At 32.7% G+C, this 27315-nt stretch overlaps 1 pseudogene; it reads left to right on the top strand.

Moving 5' to 3' along the window:
• The first annotated feature begins 13609 nt into the window (after positions 1 to 13609).
• Positions 13610 to 26563, top strand: LOC130826336 (beta-D-xylosidase 1-like; annotated as a pseudogene).
• Positions 26564 to 27315: the final 752 nt, after the last annotated feature.

Here is a 27315-nt window from a genome sequence, read left to right on the forward strand (position 1 = left end):
AGTCCAAACAATTTTTAATATATGTGCTACTATTCTGTGTTATAAATTCATTGGGATTGAACGAGCATAAGTTTAATGGAAATTTATTTTTATTATGTTGTATAAATATTTCTATCTATTGAATATTTTATTCCAACACATTAATTTAACTACATATATTCAAAATTTATCACTAAAAATTTAATCATTTACCCATTTCAAGCCCCTATTGGATTTGTAATTTTTAAACTCATTCTTGCAAAAATGTTTTTTTACTAATGCTTTAATGTGATACGGAATTTAGATGGTATAAAAGTAAAACCTTCTCTAAATCTTAATATTGAAATCTGAATAATAAATTATTTATGTATTTGATACAATAAATAAAATAATACTAGAGACAATAATGATCATGCATGCATGCATGTCCTTAGAAACTTAGTCAATGGCACTAACTGCCATATAATGATACAATTTTCATCATCTAGTTAGTAGATTCAAACTCACAATTCAACCTAAAAGAACATATAACTTATATTGTGAGACTTCAATCTTAAAGCTTAATATTTGTGGTTGAAATGATTATTTAATATAATATTAAAATCAATGTATATAATTACAAATTTGTATCTCGATTAATCACACTACAAATAATTATCGAATTGGCGACAACGCATTTCGTCGCCAATTGATAGCTAAACAGTCAAAAAGTAGGCGGGGCGACAGGCTGGCGACGGAATCCGAGTTGATCGCCTTTTCGTTCGTCGCTAATCTCAAAATGGACGCCATTTCCTCGCCTTTTTTTCAGAAACAAATGGCAACCAGTTAGCGATGAAAGCGCCATCGCAAAACAGTAAACTGACTTGGCGACTATAATATCTCCTTGCCAACACTCTCGCCAAAACTTGCCACCACTTGGCGGCTAGTCTCCCGTCGCCACCCTGGCGACCACCTTTCTCATAGCCGTTTGGTCGCCTGCTTTGCAACCACCGTTGCGTCGCCACTCTGTCGCCTTTGCTATTAATTAATATATATATTTTATATTTTTTGTAATATTAAGATAAATATATATACGAATAAAACAAGTAAATAAAAATAAAGAGCTGGAAATATATATAAAATTAAAGTTTATTTACAAATTCACAAAAAGTACATATATTTAATCATTTATTTGGAGGAGATGGAGGAGGGGGTTGATACAAATTGAGATGGGATTGAATGAATTTCAAAAAGAGTTCTCGTTCTCTTTGAATTTGTTCAGTCAGCCTTTGGTGAGTCTCATAGGCAGTCTGAGCATTTGCCATTCGTACCGCTTCCCATAATTGATTATTGAACTCTATTTGCCGTGCTTCTAAATCCGCAAACCTTTGTTGCATAATGGCGTCATAATCAGGTTGTGCAGGCTGAGAAGACGGAATATCCGTTGGCTCAGGAGGATAAATAATTTGAGAGGCAGATCCAACCCCAAATACCTCTTTGCTTTTTTTGTTTTTTTTGTTCGACCCGCTTTCTACATTTTTTAAGCATCCAACCAAATTTGACTTGGGTCGCGGGTTGAATGCTCCTCCATCAAAGAACGATATTCATCCTTCAATAAAACAAAGAAACAATTATCGATAAATAAAGTATTAATTGATACTTTAAAAAAAAAAATAAACAAGTTTAATAGATTAATACGTTAACTTTTTGTGACTTGCTATTAGTCCATTGGGAACAATCCCCTGTTTCAGTGTCAAAGACCCCATGTGTTCGTGTAAATATTTCATACGCCGTAGGTCTTTGACCTTTCGATTGTTCCTGAAATATTAAAAAAAAATAAATAAATATAATAATTTAAAATTAAACAAAAGATAATAAAAAATTCAATATAATACTACTTAATTAATTAAATACTCACCAAATCCCGCATTGTTCTGGCGTGCGGGATTGAGCCACCTATATGGGTGGCTTCAGCTTTGTCCCTTCCTCCACGTCGATTAGAGGAATTCTTAGCTGAAAGGGCTTTATTATCTGGGCGTTCCCAATCAGCCTTCCATCGCGCCCAGGTCTCATTATCGATGGAAGGAGGTTTGAAATCAGGCTTGCTTTTCAACGTCTTGCGCCATTTGAAAAGCATATCCGCATAACGCTTTGCGGCTTTTTCCTCCCATGACCTTCGAACGAAATGTTCGAGGTGAGGGTCTCATTTGTATTGTTTCTAAATACATAAATGTTTCATCAAATTAGATACTTAAAATATAAGCTATATATAGAAAAAGTCTATAAATAAACAACTAAATAATAATTTTACTTTAAATTCATTGAATTAAAAATCTTTGGTGGCTTTACACCCTTCCAACTACTACCTTCGACATCTTGTCTATAATTAAAGGTAGCCCTTATTTTTGATGCAATCGTATTCCCTGATATCGGATTAAATCTTACAATAATTAACACAATTAGTTTACAATGAAATTTTAATATTGAAAAAATATTAATAATAATAATAAGATTATAAATATATTTACTTGTTTATGATTGGTAGCCATGGAAGATTAGGACGAGGATCGTCTCCATCGTCCTCTTCCATATTATGTATGGAATCACTTGTAGTATTTTCACTACTCCCTTGAACTCGATTAGTGTTGTCTTCATCACTATTGTTGTCGTTGCTAGTCGACAAATTATTCAAGAAAATGTCGCTAGCCCAATCGTTAGGGTCGCTGCTCATTTTGCCTATAATATCTATTTCAAACCCTAATATTATTTTCAACTAAAATCAATCTCATCTATACCATAACATATCCTAATTGACATATTCTACAACTAATATTTAATTAAATGAACATTTCTACCTACATAATGAATTTTATCATCCCAAATTAAACATTACTATGTATAGTATTAAAGTAATTCAAAAATTACATTTAAAATTAAAAAAAAAACATTCAAACATAATTTTATCATCTCAAGTTATACCTTAATTCGAAACTAGATAATAACATCAGATAAAAATTAATTACTCTATAATTCCAAAAATACATTTTAAATTAAAATAAGTCTGGAAAAATATAACATAAAACATGCTCAAAGTATTCCATAAATCGAAAATATAAATTACTCCGTAATTCGAAAAATGCATAAAAATAACATTAAATATGCTCAAGTTATTCCTTAATTCGAAAATATTTAAAAAATTCATACAAAAAATGACAAAACAAAATAATATACTTAACATTAAAAACTAAACTACTCCATATTTCGAAAATTACATTGAAAACATGCTCAAAATATACCATAATTCGAAATATAAAAAAAAACATACATAATTGAACATAAACATCATGAAATAACATGAAAAAACATGTTGAAGATGACAATGTACTCCACAGCTCGAAATCAAACATAAAAAAAAAATTCAAACATAATTTATCATCATAATTATCAAGAACATTGAAGAAATTCAAAAACATAAACAATAAACACTAACCTTTTAATAAGAAGATGAGTTGAAGATGAGTAGTAACCACGAAATGATGAGGATGAGATGAAGAGAGAAGAAAATTAATAGAGAATGAGATTTAATGGAGGAGAAAATTTAGAGCTGAAATAAAAAGAAAACGAAGAAGTATAGAAAATAAAGATAAATGAGAACTTAGGGCAAAATATTATGGAATTTTCATCGGGAACTGGCAACTAGATACCTCGTCGCTGGTTGGTCGCCATTTGCACTGACATGACACAACTTTGGCTTTTTCAGTTTGGCGACCATAGTTGTGGTCGCTGGTTGGTCGCCAACTGCACTGACATGACAAAACAGTTTGACTTTCTCAGCTTGGCAACTAGATCCCTCGTCGCTGGTTCGTCGCCCAAACCTCGGTAATGAAAACCTTTGCGTGCTGCAATGGGGAAAAAATCGGCTGTACTACTATCAATTATTATTATTATTACCTTTATTATTATTATATATTATTATTATTATTATTATTATTATTATTATTATTATTATTATTATTATTATTATTATTATTATTATTATTATTATTGTTGTTGTTGTTGTTAATATTATTATTATTATTATTATTATTATTATTATTATTATTATTATTATTATTATTATTATTATTATTATTATTATTATTATTATTATTATTATCATCATTATTATTGTTAAAATCATTATTATTATTGTTGATATATATATATTATTATTATTATTGTTGTTATTATTATAATTACTATAAAATATTAATAATTCGGAGGAATATAATAAAATTTTATTAAATGTTACAAAATATTAAATAATTACATATAAATAATTAAATTACTATTCATCACTAAAATAGTCGTCGTTCTCAACATCTTCATCTTCGGATTCTTCGTTTTCTGACAGTACAAGATCCACATCTTCTTCAGTATCTTCATCATTATCATGCACCTGTTGAACAATTTCGCCAGATGGATCAAGAAGCGGTGTTTAGGAAACATCTTCTTCAATTTCAATACGGTCCCTATTTTCTTCTTGGAAAGCAGCATCTTTGGATTCCTGGTCTATTTCTTTGTCAAATTTATTTTGTTTGACTTTGCAAACCGCTCTCCAATCTTTTAAATTTTGTCTTGTACTTAGATATGGAAGATAATATACTTGACATGCTTGACTTGCCAACACAAATGGATCATATAAACGATAAGAGCGACCCTAATGTATGTCTACTAACTTATATCTTTTATGAATTTTTGTTCCGTGGCTATTTCCAGTAGTAGTTGGGTCATACCAATGACATTTGAACAACGTTACTCTTTTGATAGGTATCCCCGGGTATTCAACCTCTACAATTTCAAGCAATTGCCCGTAAAAATCTTCTTCGTAACGACTGTTGTCAGCAGCTTTGATGCACACTAAATGAAAATAATTCTATGAATTTAATTAACGTAATGCTGACATACATAATAATTAACGTAAAAAATGAACAACATATTGTTGTTCTGAACGCATTTGTAAAATTCTCTTGCACAAACGCTTCAATCCTCTGACTTGACCAATTCGTTTGATGTCTTTGAATTGAACTTTTAAACTCAGATACAAATACATCGACCTCTGGACAGTTCATTAGCACGTATCTATGTGCAATCTCGTAATCTCTTTCATCCAAAATATATGTTTTTCCTTTTCCATGAAATCTTATTGAATGACTGAAGATTGTGAACACACCTGTTACAATATTGTTGTAACTTCCATCATCATTCCTAGGAAGGTCTGTGACCCTGCATCGCACATGTGGCTGAAAATAATGGAAAACAAAATGTGATGCTTCCTCGGTTAAATATGCGTTGCATATCGACGCTTCAACATGAGCTTTATTTTTCACATTCAGCTTCAAATGTCTAAGGTACCTGTATGGAAAAATTAGTGCACCGGTAGAATAATGAAAAAATTAATTACATATGATTTATATACCTCTCAAATGGATACATCCATCTGTATTGGACCGGTCCTGCAATCCTAGCCTCATATGCCAAATGGATAGGAAGGTGTTCCATGCTATCAAAGAATGTGGGCGGAAATATAGTCTCTAGTTTGCAGATGCTAAGCGGAATATCTGCTTCCATCTTCATCAAATCCTCCACACATAGCTTTGTGGTTGTCAAACTTCTAAATATAAGCTCAACTCAGTAAGAGCTTTCCAAACCTTCACCGGTAGCAATTCTCTGAATGCAATAGGAATTAAGCGTTGCATGAAAACATGACAGTCGTGACTTTTCATGCTGAACAATTGATGCTTGGTCATGTCAATATTCCTTCCCATATTGGACACATAACCATCGGAAAATCTAATGCTCTTCAACCATTGAAGCAAAGCACATATTTGTTGTTCATTTAATGTATAGGAAGCTTTAGAAATAGACGTACCTGTATATAATCATAATAAGATGTTATATGAATTATTATTAATTATTAATTCTATAAAGGTTTGAGAGTACACGGACCTATAGGATGCAATTCTGAACGTATACCAAGTTCACGCAGATCGTGTCTACCCTTGATGTGATCCTTTGTTTTACTTGGCACACACAACAAAGTGTTGAAAATGTTATCAAAAACATTCTTCTCTATGTGCATAACATCCAAATTATATCGAATCATGTTAGTTTTCCAATATGGCAAATCCCAGAATTTGCTCCTCTTCTTCCATCCAGCAGAGTACTTACTAACCTCGTTATTATGTTCCGGTGCATCTTCTTCATAGACTCTCAAAAAATCAAACTGGTCTAATTCATCAAGCAATTCATGTCCAGTCCGAATAACAGGCGGATCTCTTTTCTCAACAACGCCTGATCTGAAATTTGTTCTATTTCTTCTATAGGGATGACTTCTATCTAAAAACCTTCTATGACAATCAAACCAACACATCTTCTTGCTATGCGTAAGGTAGAAGGCTTGTGAATCATCCATGCAGTAAGGGCAAGCATATCGGCCCGCAGTACTCCACCCGGATAACATCGAATAAGCTGGAAAGTCATTGATCGTCCACATTAAAGCTGCTCGCAGTTGGAAATTCTCCTTTCTTGACACATCAAATGTACAAATACCCTCCTCCCACAACATATTCAGCTCTTGTATTAGTGGTTGAAGATATAAGTCAATGTTGTGCTTCGGATTACTCGGCCCAGGGACAATCACGGTCAAGAACATATACGGCTTCTTCATGCACATCCATGGCGGAAGATTGTATGGTGTGACAATGACAGGCCACGATGAATACTGTTGACCCGAACTTCCAAAAGGGTTAAAACCATCTGTACACAGACCAAGCCGCACGTTTCGAGTCTCCAATGCAAAGTCTGGATGCATGTCGTTAAATGTCAACCACGCTTCAGCATTAGACCGATGTATCATCTCTCCATCCTTAGTGCGGTGCTCTGCATGCCACCTCATATGCCTAGCTGTTGCCTCTGAAGCATACAATCTTTGTAATTTGGGGCCCAGGGGGAAATAATGAAATTGTTTCCGCAAAACCTTATCACCCTTACTATTTCTTCTCCATCTAGAAGTTTCACAAATATAACAGCAAGTTGCATTCGCATTATTCTCCCAATATATCAAACATCCGTTAGGACAACAATCTATCTTCTCAACGGGTAATCCAAGGGCAGCTATTTGTTTTTTCGTTTCGTAGATTTTGTTTACCATCGTATTCTCTTCTGGTAACACTTCGTTCACAATACCACAAATATCGTCGTAACACCTCTTAGTGAGACGATGGTCTGTCTTCAGGTGTGTAAGTCGACCAATAATAGACATCTTGGTGTGATTTTTACAAACTTCATATAAAGGACTATTTACAGAATTTAACATTTCAAAGAACTGTCGACACTGAGGGTTTGGATATTCGTCAATGTGTACTAGTGGTTCGTTATCTACTGACACTACATCATACTGTGAGGGAAGAAACTAATGGTAATTGTCTGGAAACACACTAGCTACTGCATCATGCACCATCTGTGAGTATGGATTTGGATTGTTTGACGATTGCTCTCCCACTTCCGCTACAACATCAGATGTTGTTCCTATCTCTGTGTTTTAGTGATATTCCCACTCATAGTAATTTTCAACAAACCCCTTCTCATTAGATGTTCTCTTATTTCATCTGGTTCCTTATAACAACAATTTTTACACTTTTTACAAGGACATCTAATCTCAGAACTCATGCTTTGTGTACGAGCAAAATCTAAAACCTCTTCCAACCCTCTCATAAATCTTAAACTAAAATTTCCAGTTTCTCGTCGGTTGTACATCCAACTTCTTTCTTGCCTAGAATTCATTTTTAACACCTAAATATAATATAATAATATAATTATTCAACTGATTAGTACAGTAAGTTAATGACAATAAAAATACATAAAATAATTCATGAAAATAACAATATATGATAAATATAATTATTCTATTAACATTTATCAAGGAAAATTAATGACAATAAACATAAAATATAAAACAATAAAAAAATATTAAAAAACTCAAGTAAATAACAAACGAAATAAAATATGTACTAATTAAATAATAAAAATTAATAAAATGAATGACAATAATAATTAAATATAAACAATAACAATAAATAAAACAACTCATGTAAAGATAAAAAACAAGCTAGATAATAGAATAAGAAAATCACTAACTTCTTCTAATTCTTTAGTTACCGAAATATACAATACACAACAATTCTGCGTGTTATTTATAGAAAATATGGCGACAATACGGCGATGACAAGCCCATCACCATTTTCTCAAATTTAAATTGAAAAAGTGGTGGCGACCAAATGGCTTCCAACCAACCATCGCCTATATTTATTAAAATAAAAAAAAATATTACGGTCTACTTGGCGAAGAAATGGCGTCCATACACTTAATGTCGCCAAAAAAAAAAAAAAAAAAAAAATTGGGACTATAGGGCGACCACTCTTCCCGTCGCCACTTATTAAAATAAAAATAAAAAAATACCATCTTCAGAGGCGACCAAATGGCGACCACTTAGCCCGTCGCCAAATATATAAAAAAATAAAAAAAATAAGTTCTTGTGGCGACGGATTGGCGACCACATGTCCCGTCGCCAATTTGCTTTTCCATTTGGCGACGTGTCTAGCCCTCGCCATTCCGTCGCCACTCGCGACCAACCCACCCCTTCGCTATTTTTCCATCGCTATTTCGATAGTTATTTGTAGTGTCAGTAATTCTCAACATTTAAAATGAAATATTAAACACCAAATATGATAAAAATATGAGTTGTATCCAGACTTTTAATCCAAAAGTTTCTCGTTGTACGAATAGACGTGATAGCATATATATGAACTAACCTAGAATTTTAACAATACGCTTGTGGTATGCTTGGTCAGTGGTACTAAATGGAAGTGATGAGAATGATGATTTATAGTGTAACATTTCATTAAAATTTTCATGTCATTCCCACGGTGATCGAACTTTGATCATAAGAAGGTTAATATGTGTACAAATTTCGATTACCACCTAATACCATCTCCCACAACGGTAATATATTTGAATGAATTTTATGAAGAAAATGAGATGGTTAAAGTTGGACAAACATGGGCATCAAGGTAACCAAGAGATTTTTCAACTAAAATTACTCTAATTTTCATTCCCAAAACCATCATTTAATACCACCTACCACATGGACCGTTAAGATTATAAATTATAATTTAAAAATATGTTATATACTCTATCATTGTCTTTCAATAGGATTTGATAGTAAGTTTTTATGGTAATAGAATTAAGTTGTAATAAATTTATATGAATACCATGCTAATTAACATACTACTCCTATGATTGATGATTGATGATTGATAATTGATGCTTAACTGTTTTCCTTTTTCCCCATAAACTTAAATGTGTGAATTTTGGTGGTAGAATATGATGGCTTACTAGTCACTATATTTGCCATCTCCATTGTAGGTTACCTTATAAGTATAAAGGATCAATAACGCGGCCAAATAATTCATCCAACAAATTCCTTTTTTTGGTTAGTTGATGAATCTTGAAATAAATTTACAACCATATAATGACATAATGGTCTAGATGCATATAAATTCTCCAAAAGATGGGCCAAGAATTTGACATTTGTGTCCAATATTTTTCACAATTCTTTTCCTAAGAGCTCACTCTCAGAAATAAGATGATGAATTTGATTCTTACATTATTTTAAACTTTTTATCATTTCTGTCAAATCTGTTGTCGGATAAAAGTGTTTATTGAGCAAGAAAGACCATAAGTGTGTTTGATTGGTTTTTTTTTTATTGGGTTTTTCAGCACGCAAGTCTTCTATAAGACCGTCTTGATCATCATGAAACGGACCCATATAATTAACCAATTCTTCTAATTAATCACACTATAATTACTTTAAGTTATAAGTGATTAATTTAAGATTTCACTTTAAAGTTATAATTGGCTCATTTGAAGATTATAAGTAATCATTTTAAAATTATAAGTAATCACTATGAGACTATAAATATATATTAATTGGGTTAGCCTAATGGAGATGATTTCACCATGATATTGTATTATTTGAGAATTTGTCTTGAATTTTTGGTTGACTTCTTACCTTTATAACTCTTTAGTTAGGTCAAATACTCAAAAAAGTATTTAACAAATAAAATTCAAACCGTCCAAAGCTAACTCTTGAATGTTTTCTTTTTTTGCTTGTTACATTCCTCATCATAAAATAAAAACCGTGCGGAAAAACGGTTATTAAAGTAGGACCGGACTGGGTCCGTATGTTGAGAGTTTCCAGATTGCAGAAATCGCAGGACCCAACCGGGTTTAGGCAAGACCTGACCGGGTCCGTAAGCTGAAAGGAAATCTGATGATTTGGTTTGTTGAGTGGTGATAGCCGAATGAATTTGGTGATATACAAAATATAATCATGATTGGAAAGTACATGTTAATGGGAATTAATTACTGATAGGAATTAATAATTGCATCCAATTCTCAGTATAAAAGAAGTTGGATTAAGCTTCTTCTCTATTGGATTGTTAACTCAATTGATTGAGTTGAATATGAATCCTGATCTTGCAATGAAAAATCTAATAACTTTCAGCCCTAATAATGTTATTATGAATATAAAGAATAATAGTTGAACTTTAATAAAGTTTTAATGTATATTAAAAATGCAATAATACCCCAAGACGGTTATTTCACTTCGTTAGCTTGTGATGCAAGAAGATTTCAAAGGACGATCCAAATATTAACTTGGACGTTTTTTTTTTTTTTTAATATAAATCCAACCAGCAAAAGATATAGCAAATACTCCCAAACATTACTCCATTACAGTTCCTGACTTATACCCACCGAAAAAAAAATGATGAGATAGTTATACCACATATAAGTAAAACCCAATATATTAAGAATAATAATGGTGAAGTATTGAATTTCCACGCATAAATAATAAATAATTCTTTTAATAGGTGTCAATATCATACTTGATCACTTTCCATATCGACCCATGAATACAACAAATACGGAACACCCGATATACGTTGATGAATAAAAGTAAGAATAACCATATGATCATCATCAGATTAATATAATATATTCTTCACTTGGCAATACTAATCAAAGATTTGCATCCTTTATGTAGCATTTCATTAGAAGGCGAGGATGATGATTTTTCTCCATGCATCGAGTCACCTCAGATTGAACCACCGTCGGATCATATTCGGATTCAGCCAATACATTGAATTGGGCAATATTTGGAGTAATTTTTTCAGATTGAAATCACGTAGCTGAAGCTAGTTCGGAAACGTTCTACAGGTCATCTTATCCTTTAGATAGTGCATCAAACCGAACTTCAACAATGAGACTGAATTTTTTGGTCAGTTGAAGTTGGTTTGGAAACTTTCTATGGATCTAATAACCCTTTAGAAGGTGCATCAAACCAAATTTGGGTCCGAATTTATGATAATACGTCATGACAATTACTCAACCGGGTCTTCGATGATTCGGATGTAGCATAACTCAGCTACTTTCAATACTTAGACAATTTTGCGAAATTATTGGAGGCCCTTGGGGGGGGTCCGAGTTTTTAATATTTCGGACAAATTGATGATACGGCAAAAGACAAAACTTGTATAATAACCTTAGACAAGAGAATCCGGCTATTCGATGGTACAAAATGACTCATCGCATCCGAATCGCTTATGATATATAGCTTATTAATTAGACGGTCACATAGCTGGAGTTGACAAAAAATGGTGAAATTAAAGAGCTGGATATAATATATCACATAATTAGACGGTCACACACGAGTGGGAACCTTCTTTTCCTCATAGCAAAATGATCTTCAAATCAAATCTTTATCATTAACAAATAATTTCCGAATCCCCAAAAATAATGGGTGCCGAGAAAAATTCAAGAAATATTCACATACGGCACAGTAAAGATAAGATGATGGTCCTTTAGACCGAAACCACTTAGTTTAAGCTAGTTTGGAAACGTTCTATGGGTCATCTAATCCTTTAGAATGTGCATCAAACCGAACTTCAACATTAGGACTGAAATTTTTAGTCGATTGAAGTTGGTTTGGAAACGTTCTACGGATCTAATAACCCTTTAGAAGGTGCATCAAACTGAACTAACCATTGAAACGGTATACATTGATGAATAAGAGCAATAAGATCCAACTTTATATCCTTGAATAATGACAAACACTTGAAATGATTTGGCCCAAATATTCTCGATCAAGTTTTTCTCCCAAAAGTGAAGAGTTAATAGTATCTGGAGATAGAGAAAAAAAAATGTTTTCTTTTTTTGCTTGTTACATTCCTCATCATAAAATAAAAACCGTGCGGAAAAACGGTTATTAAAGTAGGACCGGACCGGGTCCGTATGTTGAGAGTTTCCAGAGAAATCGCAGGACCCGACCGGGTTTAGGCAAGACTTGACCGGGTCCGTAAGCTGAAAGGAAATCTGATGATTTGGTTTGTTGAGTGGTGATAGCCGAATGAATTTGGTGATATACAAAATATAATCATGATTGGAAAGTACATGTTAATGGGAATTAATTACTGATAGGAATTAATAATTGCATCCAATTCTCAGTATAAAAGAAGTTGGATTAAGCTTCTTCTCTATTGGATTGTTAACTCAATTGATTGAGTTGAATATGAATCCTGATCTTGCAATGAAAAATCTAATAACTTTCAGCCCTAATAATGTTATTATGAATATAAAGAATAATAGCTGAACTTTAATAAAGTTTTAATAATGCAATAATACCCCAAGACGGTTATTTCACTTCGTTAGCTTGTGATGCAAGAAGATTTCAAAGGACGATCCAAATATTAACTTGGACGTTTTTTTTTTTTTTTTATATAAATCCAACCAGCAAAAGATATAGCAAATACTCCCAAACATTACTCCATTACAGTTCCTGACTTATACCCACCGAAAAAAAATGATGAGATAGTTATACGCCATAAAATTGGGTATCTGCGGAGTTGTTCGGAAAAGGCGGCAGTGAGGTTTCGTGCTAGCATGTCCAGATCACGGCGAGTCACGGCTTGATTGTTAGCGTGACCCGCTGAAGTGTCTGTATCTGTGCTATGCACGGTAGCGGTTTGTGTTGGATTTCTTTTGGAAGCCATGACTTTTCGTTCAGTCCCCACAGACGGCGCCAAACTGTTTCGGTCATGAAACGAGAAAGTGCAAAAGTCACTTAAAATAACTGGAGATAGGTGTAATCGGGTACAACCATCAATATGCTGAAAATGTATATGATCCTTCCGCTGATGAGACCTCAAATCCTGCAATACAACGTTAGCCTTGTCCGGGGGGTTATTTCCCGGAAAACCCCTCCGACGCTCAAGTCAGATCGAGAGACAGAAAGTAATGAATATATGATAATAAATGAATACAAGATTAACGGATTGTAGGATGAGTTCAGATCAATTGAAGGAATATTTGGTTCAGTATAGATTGTACGTAGGAGGGTGAATATTTATTGTGGTGTAACGATAGCAATATAAAAACTTAGTCCGGTGCAAATGATATACGCGACATGTATTTATAATGGTAGAATGGAGGTTGGATGGTGAATTAATGTGGGAATCATGGGTATGATGGGTGAGTGGTAGGTTATGATGAGTAGTGGGTAGTTATTTTAAGAAGTTATTGAACCGAGCTGGGTGGTTAGGGTTTGACTAAATAAATTACGGGTTTATTTATTTGACCCCATAACAAGAAGAATATAAGAAGAGTACAAATAATGATTTGAGGTTAGAATTGAATTGTATTTAAAATGAAACAGGTGGTATCAGATGAAGCAAGAGCAATGTATAATGGAGGAACAGCAGGATTAACATATTGGAGTCCAAATGTGAATATATTTAGAGACCCAAGATGGGGAAGAGGCCAAGAAACTCCTGGTGAGGACCCTTTTTTAGCTGCCAAATATGCTTCTAGTTATGTTCAAGGTCTTCAAGGTCATTACAATAAGAACAGGTTAAAGGTTGCTGCTTGTTGCAAGCATTATACTGCTTATGATCTTGATAATTGGAATGGCATTGATCGTTACCACTTTAATGCTCGAGTAAGTCCTTTTTATGTATCCACTTAATACTCTTCTTTTTTTATTTTATTACTTTGATTTTTCTTTTTCTTTTTCTTTTCTATTTTTGATTGTTTTTTAATATATAGGCCCTCCGTTCTCTAATAAAGTTCCTACAACAAATATTTACGGGAATTAAGAAAAATAAAATATTTTAGATAGTGGATAAATTATTTAATTGAACAATAAATTTGATTGGAGAAAAGTATGGACTATAAGCATTAAAAAACATTAAAATAAAGTTAGTGGAAAACATGTAGGGCCATAACTAATAAAAAAATATTTTTATATAATTAGTGGGAAACATGTGGGGACCATAAAAAATATAAAAATGTTAAAATGAAGTTCGTTGAAGATATGTAGGGTGCATAAGCATTATAAGAATATTAAAGTGAGGATGAATAAGGTTATTTTGTTCAAAATTTGTGATATAAATAAAAAGATTCCTTATGGGAACAACAAATTGAACACCCCAAATGACAAATGGAAACTTCTTTAAGGAACGAAGGGAGCATATTTTATCATCTAGTGAGTGCAGCACAAGTCCTCTTCATACTTGGCGTTGAATATTCCACTATGAATGAGGGGTGGTTGAGATTCAAACCCGTAACCTCTTGTCACGCTGCCTTCTAATACTATGTTAAGAAACCAATTCAACCAAAAACTTAAACTGATAATTAACGCCTTATAATATTTTATACACTCTTAACATTTAACTACTAAGTTACAAAATTTAAATCTTATCCCTCCTAATATGAAGTACTTGTGAATTATATGATGATGTGGCCAATTATGATGTGCAATACTACTCGTAGTCAATGACATAGTCAAAATAGAACAGCCATTCAGCCCCATTCATCATTGGTAGACGACTTATTAAATTTGATAAAGTTGCGTAACATGCTTTTTAAGTTTCAAATTAGTGGGAACGTTTGCTTTTTTATGCAGTTCAATGTATAAATTTAATTTTTAAAATCTGTAATAATGTATAATAAAAAATTATAAAAATTTAATATTAATAATCTTTACATTAAGACGAATCAAATACAATCTCACTTGATTATATTTTAACTTATAAATTAAAAATTAATAACAAATTAAAAATAATAAATGAATATTACAAGTAATTTAGAACGGAGGAAAATTCTACATACTATTACTTGAAACATACTTCAACTTCCCAAGAAATGGATTAGAAAATTGCTAACCTTATCTACAATTCTTCCACGCAACAATATTCAAACCTTCTACTCCTAGTCTCACTCATTTTATATAACTTGAAAAAGCTGAATCGATTTATGTGATAATTGATATTAAATGGTGAAAATAGTAATAAATAGTTAGTGTAATTTTAATAGAAATATCTCTTAATATATTTGATAGTCATGCTTATTTTTGTACAACGTATAATCTCATTTTCTTTACAAAATTCTTCCAATGTATTACCGTTTGAAAATGTGATACTAGGTTGTAATAAAAAACTTGAACAAAAAAACTTGTAGGAAATTTTACGTGTTAACCTTGAGTTGTCGGCTTTTCCACGTGGTAGGCAAATATTTTTTTTCAATCACATGATGACCTTAAGGTTCCAACGTTTCCACATGGTAGACAAAAAGAAAGTGTTTTTGGTAACTTTACGCTATATTTTTCCCAAAGATAATGACCTTTTTTTTTCAAAAAATAGACGTCGTGGTTACCTAATTCATTGGCCACATATTTCGAAATCCAGTCGAAATTAAATACTTAATCTAACTAAAAATCTAACATTTTGTTTAGCAAATGGAAGAGTTAAAAGCTCAGTGTCACCATGTGGATTTATTGTCTATCACGTGGAAAAATTAAAAACTTAAGGTCACTATATGAAATTTCCCAAAACTTTTTATAATCAAACTTTCATTATAATTTATAATGAAAATATATAATCATGATACATATTATAAAAATTTAAACTACTAATTATTCTCATTACCATTAATTATTACTGATTACTAAATGGTTGGTTGCAAAATGAATGGAACAATGAGTATATTAACTTTGGAAATTTAAAATCATGATAATCATTTATCGTAGCAGATACATGATTGAACCTGTTAAACCAATTGATTAGAAATAAGTATAAGGAACTACGACTATATTATCATCAACTTTTGTATACAACTTTTTCTTTATGATTGGTCAACGAGGGCAATGTTTCTTATTAATATATTAATTTAATATTTTCCTCAGTTAGTGCAATTTATATCTAATCATCTTTATAAATCTTCATTGATAATATTAATTTAATATTTGCTTATTTGATTTTGATATATGATGCATATAATAATATACTCCTATCTCTGACTCAATTTGCCATATTTTTTAATATTTTAATTTGTCTAAATAAATTTGCTTTAATTCTATTTTAGAATATAACCTAACTATTTTAGTCTCTATATTTTCCTTTTTATTTCTAAATATTCAATTAATTTAACTTATTTTACCTAAATTCTTAATCTCTGTGTTAGCTAAAAAGCAACTGGGCAAAACGGCCAGAACGGAATAGTATATTTATAAATTATTCATCATCATTATACCTAGTGTATCTTTATAAATGTGATATATTAAATTACTTCAAATTATTTATTGGAAATCAATATTTTTTTGTTTATTATTTAAACAATTAAAATAACAATCTAAATGGGGCGGGTGGATAGGTGAGTAAGCAAGACTTGGAGGACACATACAATGTGCCCTTTAAAGCATGTGTAGAAGAAGGACAAGTTGCTAGTGTCATGTGTTCCTACAACCAAGTTAATGGCAAGCCTACTTGTGCTGATGTTGATCTACTACGTAACACTATTCGTGGCCAGTGGCGCCTTAATGGGTACACTATACACTATTTTCTAGGGGTGTTCAAAATCGGATATCGAGTCGACCCGGTTCCGAAAAACCGGGTACCCGGTTTTCCGAATACTTAAAATTCTGTTTCGGAAATCGGGTACCCGGTTTTTTTTTTTTTTTTTCTTTTTCTTTTAACATTTTTGTTACCCGGTTTTTAGGTTAAAAGGTTTATTGTGGGAAAGGAAAGTTTCACTTCCTTTTTCTCTCTCTTGCGCCGCATGGTCATCTTCATCATCATAAACTCTCTGATTTCCTTCTTCTTTTCTGTGATTTAATACCATACAATCCATTCTTCCATGGCCGGTACTAATATCATCTCCACCATCTGGTGACCTGTTCCTGGGATCACCTACAGCCACGAGACGCGTCTTGCCGCCGGTTTCAGTTGTTGGAACCATGGAGGCGGTCGTCTTGTAGGGTGTAAAATGGTGAGGATGGTTGTTTTGCCGCCGGAAAGACAATGATTGAGGTAAGAAAAAATAGAAAGAGCGCCCTCATAACCGTTCACAGCCCCGACCTTCTTGGTGAGATCTGGTTTTGTTTGTCCGTGAAGACTGGAATAAGCGGCCCAAGGTAGAAGGAATCTGATAGATTAAGTCATTTAGGGTTTTCAATTTCATTTTTGACATTTAAAAAAAAAAAATTTACTCAAACCGGATACCGGGTACCCGGTTTTCCAATATTCGTGATCCGTATCCGACCTGAATACCCGGTTTTAAAACCAGGTACCCCGACCCGGATTATCCGAATTTGGAAAACCGGGTAATTTACCCGGTTTTAAAAATCGGAAAGCGGGTTTTCAAAACCGGATATTTTTGAACACCCCTACTATTTTCCTTTATCTTTCATTTATAAGTTTCAATCATTATTTATTATCTTCTTTTAACCAATTATGTACTCCTATCTTAAATATTGATTTTTGAAATTTGGGTTAGGTATATTGTATCGGATTGTGACTCAGTTGGTGTAATGTACGATTCTCTACATTACACCCGCACACCGGAGGAAGCAGCTGTGGACACTATCAAAGCGGGTTAGTTTTATATTCGATTTAATACATTATTTTCTTTTTAGCTGATTGTTATTGGAATCTTTGCTCACAAAAATATTAGTAATTGGAATTTTATTTTCCATCCTACTTCCATGAAAAACTGAATTCCCACGTTACCGTCCACATAGAACGGGCTGGAAAGCGGTTTGGTTGTATTTCAAATCAAATGACTTTCTTAGATGGTGATTTGCTATAGACAATATTTTTTTTAAAAAATAAGAAAAACAAACCGCCATCTCAGATGACAGTTTGCTCTTTCACAAATATTCATTATATGAGCGATTTGGTTATTAATAAAAATTATAAAAAAGAAAAATCAGCCAAGCAAAACCGCTATCTGAGATAGCGGTTTAGATTAAATACCAAAACGCTATCTCAGGTAGCGATGTTATCTCGCAAACTTTAACAAAAAAACTCGGTCTTACGTGGAAGGAACCATGGAAATTAAGTTTCCCAAAGCGGGAAAATATATTCCAAATTGCAATATTGAGGGAAAGTCTGTTGTAATTGGACATTTAAAAGTATATTGATTTTTCTCTAATAACCCAATACATTTGTTTGTATACATAACTTTTTCTTTGAATTCAGGTTTAGACTTGGATTGTGGGCCCTTTTAGCAGTGCACACCGAAGGGGCAATAACGAAAGGACTATTGACAGAAGCTGATGTAAACCAGGCCTTGACCAACACCATAACTGTCCAAATGAGACTAGGAATGTTTGATGGTGAACCATCAGCTCAACCATTTGGAAACTTGGCCCAAAAGATGTTTACACTCCAGCCCATCAAGATCTGACCCTTCAGGCAGCTCATCAAGGAATAGTTCTTCTCCAAAACAGGCCTGGATCACTGCCGTTGTCCGCAAACCAACATCCTACTACTGCTGTTATTGGGCCTAATGCTGATGCTGCCATTACCATGATTGGAAACTACGCCGGTAAGTTTTTACATAAATTCTTGTGTGAGACGGTTTTATCGTGAGATAATTTTTATACATGGGCTGAATAGCCCAACTAACATAAGTATTATGTCTTATTATTTACACAAATTAACATGAAAAGTATTTCAATTAGTACTATTAGCATCATAAATTTTGCCCAATAAGTAACAGTTTGCCTCACCATACATCACTATCACCATTTTAAATGCAACCAAATTTTTTATTCAGTTAGTCTCTTGAGAGACCGTCTTTTTGAGAGACGTATCTCAAGTCCAACCCACTAAAGATTAATGTCTACTTACCGTATTCCTAATGCCTACTTGTATTATCTTTAATGCTTACTTACCGTATTCTTAATGTCTACTTTCAATATCTTAAATATTTACTTACATCATTCTTAATGGCTACTTACAATATTTAAAAAAATATATAATAGATCGGCCCAATTAGACATAGTCTCTCAAAGAGACCGTCTCTCACAAGAATTTATGATATTTATAAGACCTAGTGCATTTTTAATATTTGACCCCTTGTATTCTTTTTATGTTAAATCCTTCTACAAGTTGCTTTATTTTATTTTAAAATACAAAAAATTTACTATGTATCCTATAGTGCATGAGGCTTCCTAATTTTGGAGTTTGTAAAGTCGAGTATGTTGCACATGCCGTCAGGGGCGAAACCAGAAAAATAGACAAGGGATGTCAATAATTGAAAAAAAAATAAATCAATTGCGTTAAAAATTACATTAAACAAGAATTGATTAAGGTAATTGTCCACGCCGAATTTTCATATTCTGAAAACGGCGCATAATATCATCATTTGACAAATTTTGAAACAAATTACATTCAAAATAAGTTACAACAGTATCATTTAAAAGCTCATCAGATATCTTGTTGCGCAACTCAGTTTTGATAATCTTCATTGCTGAGAACACTCTTTCAACTGTTGTTGTAGATACTGGAAAAATCAACGCCAACTTCAAAAGCTTATAAAAATGTAGGCAAGACTTATACAAACCAGATTGAAATAATGTTTTGGAGAATTCACCAAGAGTACTTAAGCTTGAAAACCGCTCATCAGTAGAGAAATTATCAATAAAAGTATCCAACTCAAAACTAAGACAATCTAAGGCAAAATAATCAAAATCATCGGGATACAACTTTGCCATTTTGAATACCTTCTCTTTGTTGTAATAGGAAAATGATTAGCAGGATTCAAACAACCAACTCCAATAAGTAAATTTGTACTAATCTCAGAAAGCGACAATCAAGTTCTTGCATTTGCATATCAATAATCGTGTAGAAAACATTAACACAATAATAGTGCTCATTTAACACATCTAAGAGTCTGCGTTTCGACTTTCCTCGAGCAAGTAAAGGGGCTAACTCATCCATTCTAGGAATATCAATGTCATGTTGTACACAAAAAGATTTCACTTCATTCATCAAAGAATCCCATCCTTCATCCCTAGTCTTCTGAAATCGCCTCTTAGTAGTACTAAGCAAGGACATATCATTTACAACGTCATGATCTCTTCTTTGCAAAGATAGACTTAGTCCATTAGAGATCCCTAATACTAATTTCATTAAATAAATCATGAAAGCAAAATCAAAAGTTTGTATGCCATCCAAAATAGCTTGAGTTCTAGCTATATCATCATCTCCGGCAACTACAAGAGCATCAAGCACATTAACTATAGGAGAAAACATTTGAATGAAATTGGAGAAAGTTTTAAAATGAGAACCCCAACGAGTATCCCCAGGTCTTTGAAGACCAACTTCTTGATTTAAACCCTTTCCAGTTAATAGCTCATCTTCAGATAAGGCTTTTTCAACCATCTCAGCTTGTTTTTGTCGAAACTCATCTCTATGTTTATAAGAAACACCAATAGTATTCAATGCAAGATTGGTCAAATCAATAAGACGCTCAACATCAACATGTTTGTGTGCAACCTTAACAAGAGTCAATTGAAGTTGGTGAGAAAAACAGTGTACATTATAATGTGCAGATGAACAATCATTCTGGATTAAAGTCCTTAGCCCATTAATATGACATCGCATGTTGCTTGCTCCATCATAACCTTGCCCCCTTATATGAGATGGACTCAAAGACAACTGAGCAAGCATAGAATATATTGTTTCTTACAAGAGACATCACGGGATTCATCGACTAAGATAGCAAAATAATCATCCCCAAGTTCCTCAAGAATAGCGTTAATGGTCTCTTTATAACAAGCATTGGCAATATCTTTTTGAATCAAAGGAGATGTCATTTGATTATTACCAGGAACATTTTTTAAAACTACATTACCAACACTTTCATTCTTTTTGGCAAAAAACTCTAAGAAAGTAAGAAAACTACCTTTCCTACTGGATGTTTCACTTTCATGATGACCTCGAAAAGGTACTCCTGAATATAAAATTAATCTAGCACTATCCAGGGATGCATTCAAACGATTTCTATATTCAACTTTAGCTTGATCTGATTGTTTGTGAAAAGCAACTTGTATGGATTGCTTTTGCATCATAAGATTTTCACATCTTTTCACACATTGATTATGAATACTATTCGGTTCCCCAATATGTTTATCAAATCTTTTGATATTATTCCAAGTCTCAAAACTTTACTAATGAATGTGTCTCCTCCATAGTGACTTGCAATTTCACTTTAAGTTGCAAACAAATAACAACACAAGCAATAACAAGCATCATTCTTAAGACTATATTCTAACTAATTAGAATACTTATCATACCAAGACTTGTTAAATCGACGTGCATATCCAGACAAAATAGTTTGGGAATAAGTATCATCTGGGGGTTGATAGGGACCTCTTTAAATATAAGCTCTTCTTACCTCATCGCGATCATTCACATCATAATTTGAAATTGGCCATTTATCAACAGGATTGGAGGGAAGAACACTTACATCAATTCTACTTTTTTGAGTAGAAGGGGTATGTTGTTGAGGCGATTTAGCTTCCTCTAAGGGGAGTTGGTGAATTTTCAGATCTTAAACTAGTATTGCCAATCGACGATCCAAAAGACAATTTTTTAAAATACCTATCCATTTGAACTGTAATAACATGATCAAATAGATCAATCACAAATTCACGCTTGAACTTTTAAACTAAATTACTAAAATACTAAATAACTAATTAATCACAATTATAAAACCTTTAAAGTTTAAACTGTCTAAATAATTAATCGAAATTATCAATTGTTATGTGTTAAATAAGTAAATGCTAAGAAAATTATAAAAAAAACCACTAATTTTTTAAAAGCCCTAAATTCACCACTCATTATTAAGAAAATTATAAAACTAAAAACTCTAATTTATCTAAATAGATAAACATATAAATATAAAAGCCCTAATTTCTAAACAAATAGATAAATTCATATACTCATAAACAAATTGATTAGAGATAAAAAAAAAAGTACAAATAGAATTAAGAATTAAAAAGGATAAACTTGAAAGCCCTAATTTATTTACCTAGTCCACTGATTGCCGTCAATGTCTGATTGAGTCAAGATAGCCGGCTCGCCGCTGCAACAGGCCTACAGTGCAACTCAGCTACGGGCGGTTGTTGCTTCTTGAATATCGCTACTCGTTGGTTCAGTGTTCAAATGGGAAGAAAGTTAACTTTGGTTCTTTTGATTTTGAAATTGAAAAAGTGGGTGGGGAAATGGCAGAGAAAAGTACTGATATTTTTTTACAAAGGGAATTAATGATAGCCAGCTAGCATGGGAATGTGGGCCAGGATATATTATTTTGAAAATCAGAAAAAGCCAAAAAATTTAAGTTAGAAGGGTTTGAACTTGTGATCTCTTGGTTAAAAGTCCATTCCTTCACCAACTTAGCCAACATGACCTATAATACTAATTTTTTTCTCAAAATTTAACTGATGTCAGTTGACATCGTTGACCCCCATTAGATCTGCCCCTACATGCCGTCAACCTCCCTTAAGTACTCTCTCTATCCCTTTGCAATTGCAATAAAGGGAGTTGGCACAAACATTATCAATGTGTTGAAAACATTTAAATTGTATGAATAAGATTATAATAACATAAATGTTTGGCTGAGAACTAATTAATGTGGTGGGGCATTTTCATAAAGAAAAAAGTTACAAAATTAAAAGATAGTGAGGGTGTTTGGCAATTGGCTGTTAGCTGTTGGCTGTTGGCTTTTTAGGTTGGTTTGTTAGACCAGTTGAAGTGTTGGCGGTTTTTGTTGGCTTTTAAGCTAGTTGAAAATGCCAGCGTTTTTTGACGATATTTGGTAAAATTAGATATTGACTGTTGGCTGTTTATTAGAGAAAAAGTAGGCCCAACAAGCCAACAGGCCAACAAAAAAAGTTAGCTGGAGAACTTTTTAATATGGGTTTAAAAGCGAGCTTTTCAGCTGGCTTTTTACCAAACAGTTTTTTTTTTTTTATGTTTGACAAATCAACAAACCAAAAGCCAAAAGCCAACCAAAAAACCGATGAAAAAGCTGCGAATCAAACACCCCCTGACTAAAAAGAAAAGTGTGACAAACTTAAAGAAACAGAACTATAAAAATTTAATAAAATTGTGAAATAAAAACATTGTGGTTGATGTAATTTTAGGTGTGGCATGTGGATACACATCTCCATTGCAAGGGATATCAAGATATGCAAAAACAATACATGAAGCAGGATGCATAAGTGTAGCTTGCAATAGCAACCAACAATTTGGGGCAGCAATATCAGCAGCAACCCATGCGGATGCAACAGTATTAGTAATGGGCCTGGATCAATCTATCGAGGCCGAAGCCCTAGACAGAAAGTCTGTTCTTTTACCGGGCCACCAACAAGAATTGATTTCAAGGGTGGCCATGGCTTCTAGAGGCCCAACTATTTTGGTTTTGATGTGTGGTGGACCTGTTGATGTATCATTTGCTAAAAATGACCCAAAGATTAGTGCCATTTTGTGGGTAGGTTATCCTGGTAAAGCTGGTGGTACTGCTATTGCTGATGTCCTCTTTGGTACCACTAATCCAGGTTAGTTTACTAATTTCATTTCTCTGGGGCGTAATTTTATAATGATTGACTTTTAAAACCAATCACTAACGGTCCGTTTCGTAGGTAGTAATTAACGGTGGTTAGGGGTGTTCAAAACCAGGTACCTGGTCGACCCAGATTCGGAAATCCGGAAACCCGCTTTTTCAGGTACCTAAAATTGTGACCCGGATCCGACGGTTAAACCGGGTATCCAGATTTTGAATACCCGGTTTAAACCGGGTCGGAAACCGAATACCTGGTTTTGATTGTTTCCTAAAAATTGTTTTATTCCTTATTTCTTTTAACATTTTTTTCCTTATTTTTTTATATACCGGGTCAAAAACATGATTTTTTTTAAGATTGGAGCTAAATTACGCAAAATATTTATATATTTTGAAATACGCCGTTTGAAATATTATTTAAGGATAATAATAGAATATAATTTAACACATTACTTTGAATTTTAACACATTTAATTTTTTTTTTTTAGGGTTAAATGATTATAATATATTAATTATATCAGATATATTAAGAATAAGCATTTTAATTTTTTTTTTTTTAAAAAAAATCACAAAACCGGATACCGGGTACCCGGTTTTACTAAAATCGATATCCGGATCCGACCCAAATACCCGGTTTATAAACCGGGTACCTGTTCCGAAATACACGATTTTGACAAACCGGGTTAATTATCCGGTTTTTTAAACCGGATACCGGATAATCCGGGTCAGGTTTTGCAAACCGAGTTTTTTTTAACACGCCTAACGGTAATTATGAAAATAAAAAATTAGTGTAATTTTAGTTGAATAATCTCTTGGCTACCTTGATGGCCATGCTTGTCCAACTCCAATCAATTTATTTTCTTCATAAAATTCATTCTAATGCATTACCATTGGGAGAGGTGGTATTAGGTGGTAATGAAAATTTGTAAACAAAAAAACTTTTTTTGATCGAAGTTTCATTATCATGGGAATGATATAGAACTTTTGATGAAATTTTACACTATAAATAATTTTCATTACCACTATTTAGTACCATTAACCAAACAGATCATAAAATTAATACAATCAGCACCTAATTGAATATTTTTATTCGGAGGTCTTTAGAATTATTATTTATAATAATAAGACAAAATCAAGAAAATGTAGGGTTCATGGTAGTCAAGATGAAAACATTTAAAAAAATTTTCTTTTCAGAATAAGTATAACTTATAATTTATGTTGGGGCTGAATGCTCTCACACCTATTACTCTTTCTGCCAATGACTATAGCAACGTAATCTCAGCTATTAATTATTACATTATGAAATCGGAGCTATAAAATTTTTAATAAATTAAAAAAGTTAAAGATAATATAATATTTAAAAATAGAAATTGATCTCTAAATATAATCTATAGTTTAACTTTAACACAAACTAATAAATATTGATTAGTAATTGTCAATAATTTTAAATTTTATACTAAAGTTTTGTAAATGAATAAATATTTGTACAATCTTATTATAGTAGTTTGGTTTAAAAAGATACTGTAGTAAAATAATCCGTCTTGTATGAGACCGTCTCACTGTGAGTCTGGTGCATGCAAAAGGCTCATTAGTAATAAAAAAACTAAGAAAATAAAAACTGAATTTCCATTTGTAGAAAAAATTATTTTTTAAAAAATAATTTGGCTAACCTATTAAAGTAGTCTCATAGTAAGATAGCCTCAATAGAGAATTTGTGATAGTAAAATTACTATTTTTTCCATTTTTATATTTTCAATAATTATGTTGAATTCTATATGTTTAATTTTATTTTCAGGAGGAAAGCTTCCAATGACATGGTATCCACAAGACTATGTATGAAAAATCTCAAAGGCAGACCTTGCAATGCGGGCCAACCCAGCAAGAGGCTATCCGGGCCGAACATACCGTTTCTATAAAGGGCCCGTTGTATTCCCATTTGGATTTGGGTTAAGTTACACTAGTTTTACTCACTCTTTGGCACAAGCACCAACAAAAATGATGTTAGCCCTTAAAAACGAAATTCCTAATATAAATATTTCTACATTGCACACAAACAATGCCATAAGGGTGTTACACACAAATTGTGACTCTACACCTTCCCTAAGCCTCCACATTGATGTAACGAATATGGGTAAGATGGACGGGTCCCACACCGTCCTCGTGTACTCGACCCCACCCAATGGGACCCAGTCGACCGAGAAGCACCTCATTGGATTCAAGAAAGTTCACGTGTCGGCCGGTTCGCAGCAACGAGTTAGGATGAATTTACACGTTTGCAAGCATCTTAGTAGGGCAGATGAATTTGGGATTAGAAGAATCTCAATGGGTGAACATATACTTCACATTGGGTATGATCTCAAACATCAGATTTCTATTCAAGTTGATTTAGGAAATTGATTATGATCTTATATGGTAATTTTAAGGTTAGTAGGAAATTATATACCATAAAGTTTGCCACAAGCTAAGTGTTGATAAACTAATTAAGGTGAAGTACCTGGTGCTATACATAGAATCATTATTCAGAAGTGTACAGAAAATGTGATTTTTAGTTTGGTTTGCTTTGTTTGATAACAATTTGAAAACAACTAATTGGAATGATGCTTTAAATTATTCAAGGAGTAGCTTACAGAGTTACAAGTCTGTAATTTATACAGAGAGGTGTTAGCTAAATCATGCAATTGATCTCTAAACTTATCACGTTGTACTACGATGACTGCGTAGATATAAACTAATAGTAGAACGACCTTTTTTTTGCTTATGTAACGCATGAATAAATTGTAAACTGATTTCAATTGCAACTTCATCCCCCAAACATGTAATTCATCTACTGATTCTAATTGTCTATCTGTAATAAATCTGGTTGAATAATATATATCGTCACATAAGTTTTTAAACCTATTTTACATATATTAATAAGGAAGAATTTAAATAAAAAAATTAATAATCCAAGGAATATAAAAAATAATAAAAAATACAGATAGTAATCGCACAAAATATGCGACTCAAACTGGGTTTAATTGACCTAGGCCCAGTTGAATGTTTTGTGCGACTTCCAATTGTCTTTTTTTCATTCAATTTATCACGAAAATTCAAGTACGAGTTGAAATCAATATTTACCGAATCGGTTTGGTGATCAATTTTATCATTCATATTGTTTTCATGTTGAATTTTAGTTAAGAGCGTTTTTTAGAGAGAAACTAGAGAGAAGTATGAAATAAGTTATGACAATATTACAAATTCAATTTATGAAAAATAACAACAAAATAAAAAAGGTAGCGCCAAATAATATAGCCCATAATAATTTCAGAAATCATATAATCATAATATTATTGGTTTATTATAAGAGATAATACG

The sequence above is a fragment of the Amaranthus tricolor genome, chromosome 1 (assembly GCF_026212465.1).
Source record: "Amaranthus tricolor cultivar Red isolate AtriRed21 chromosome 1, ASM2621246v1, whole genome shotgun sequence".
Classification (NCBI taxonomy): domain Eukaryota; kingdom Viridiplantae; phylum Streptophyta; class Magnoliopsida; order Caryophyllales; family Amaranthaceae; genus Amaranthus; species Amaranthus tricolor.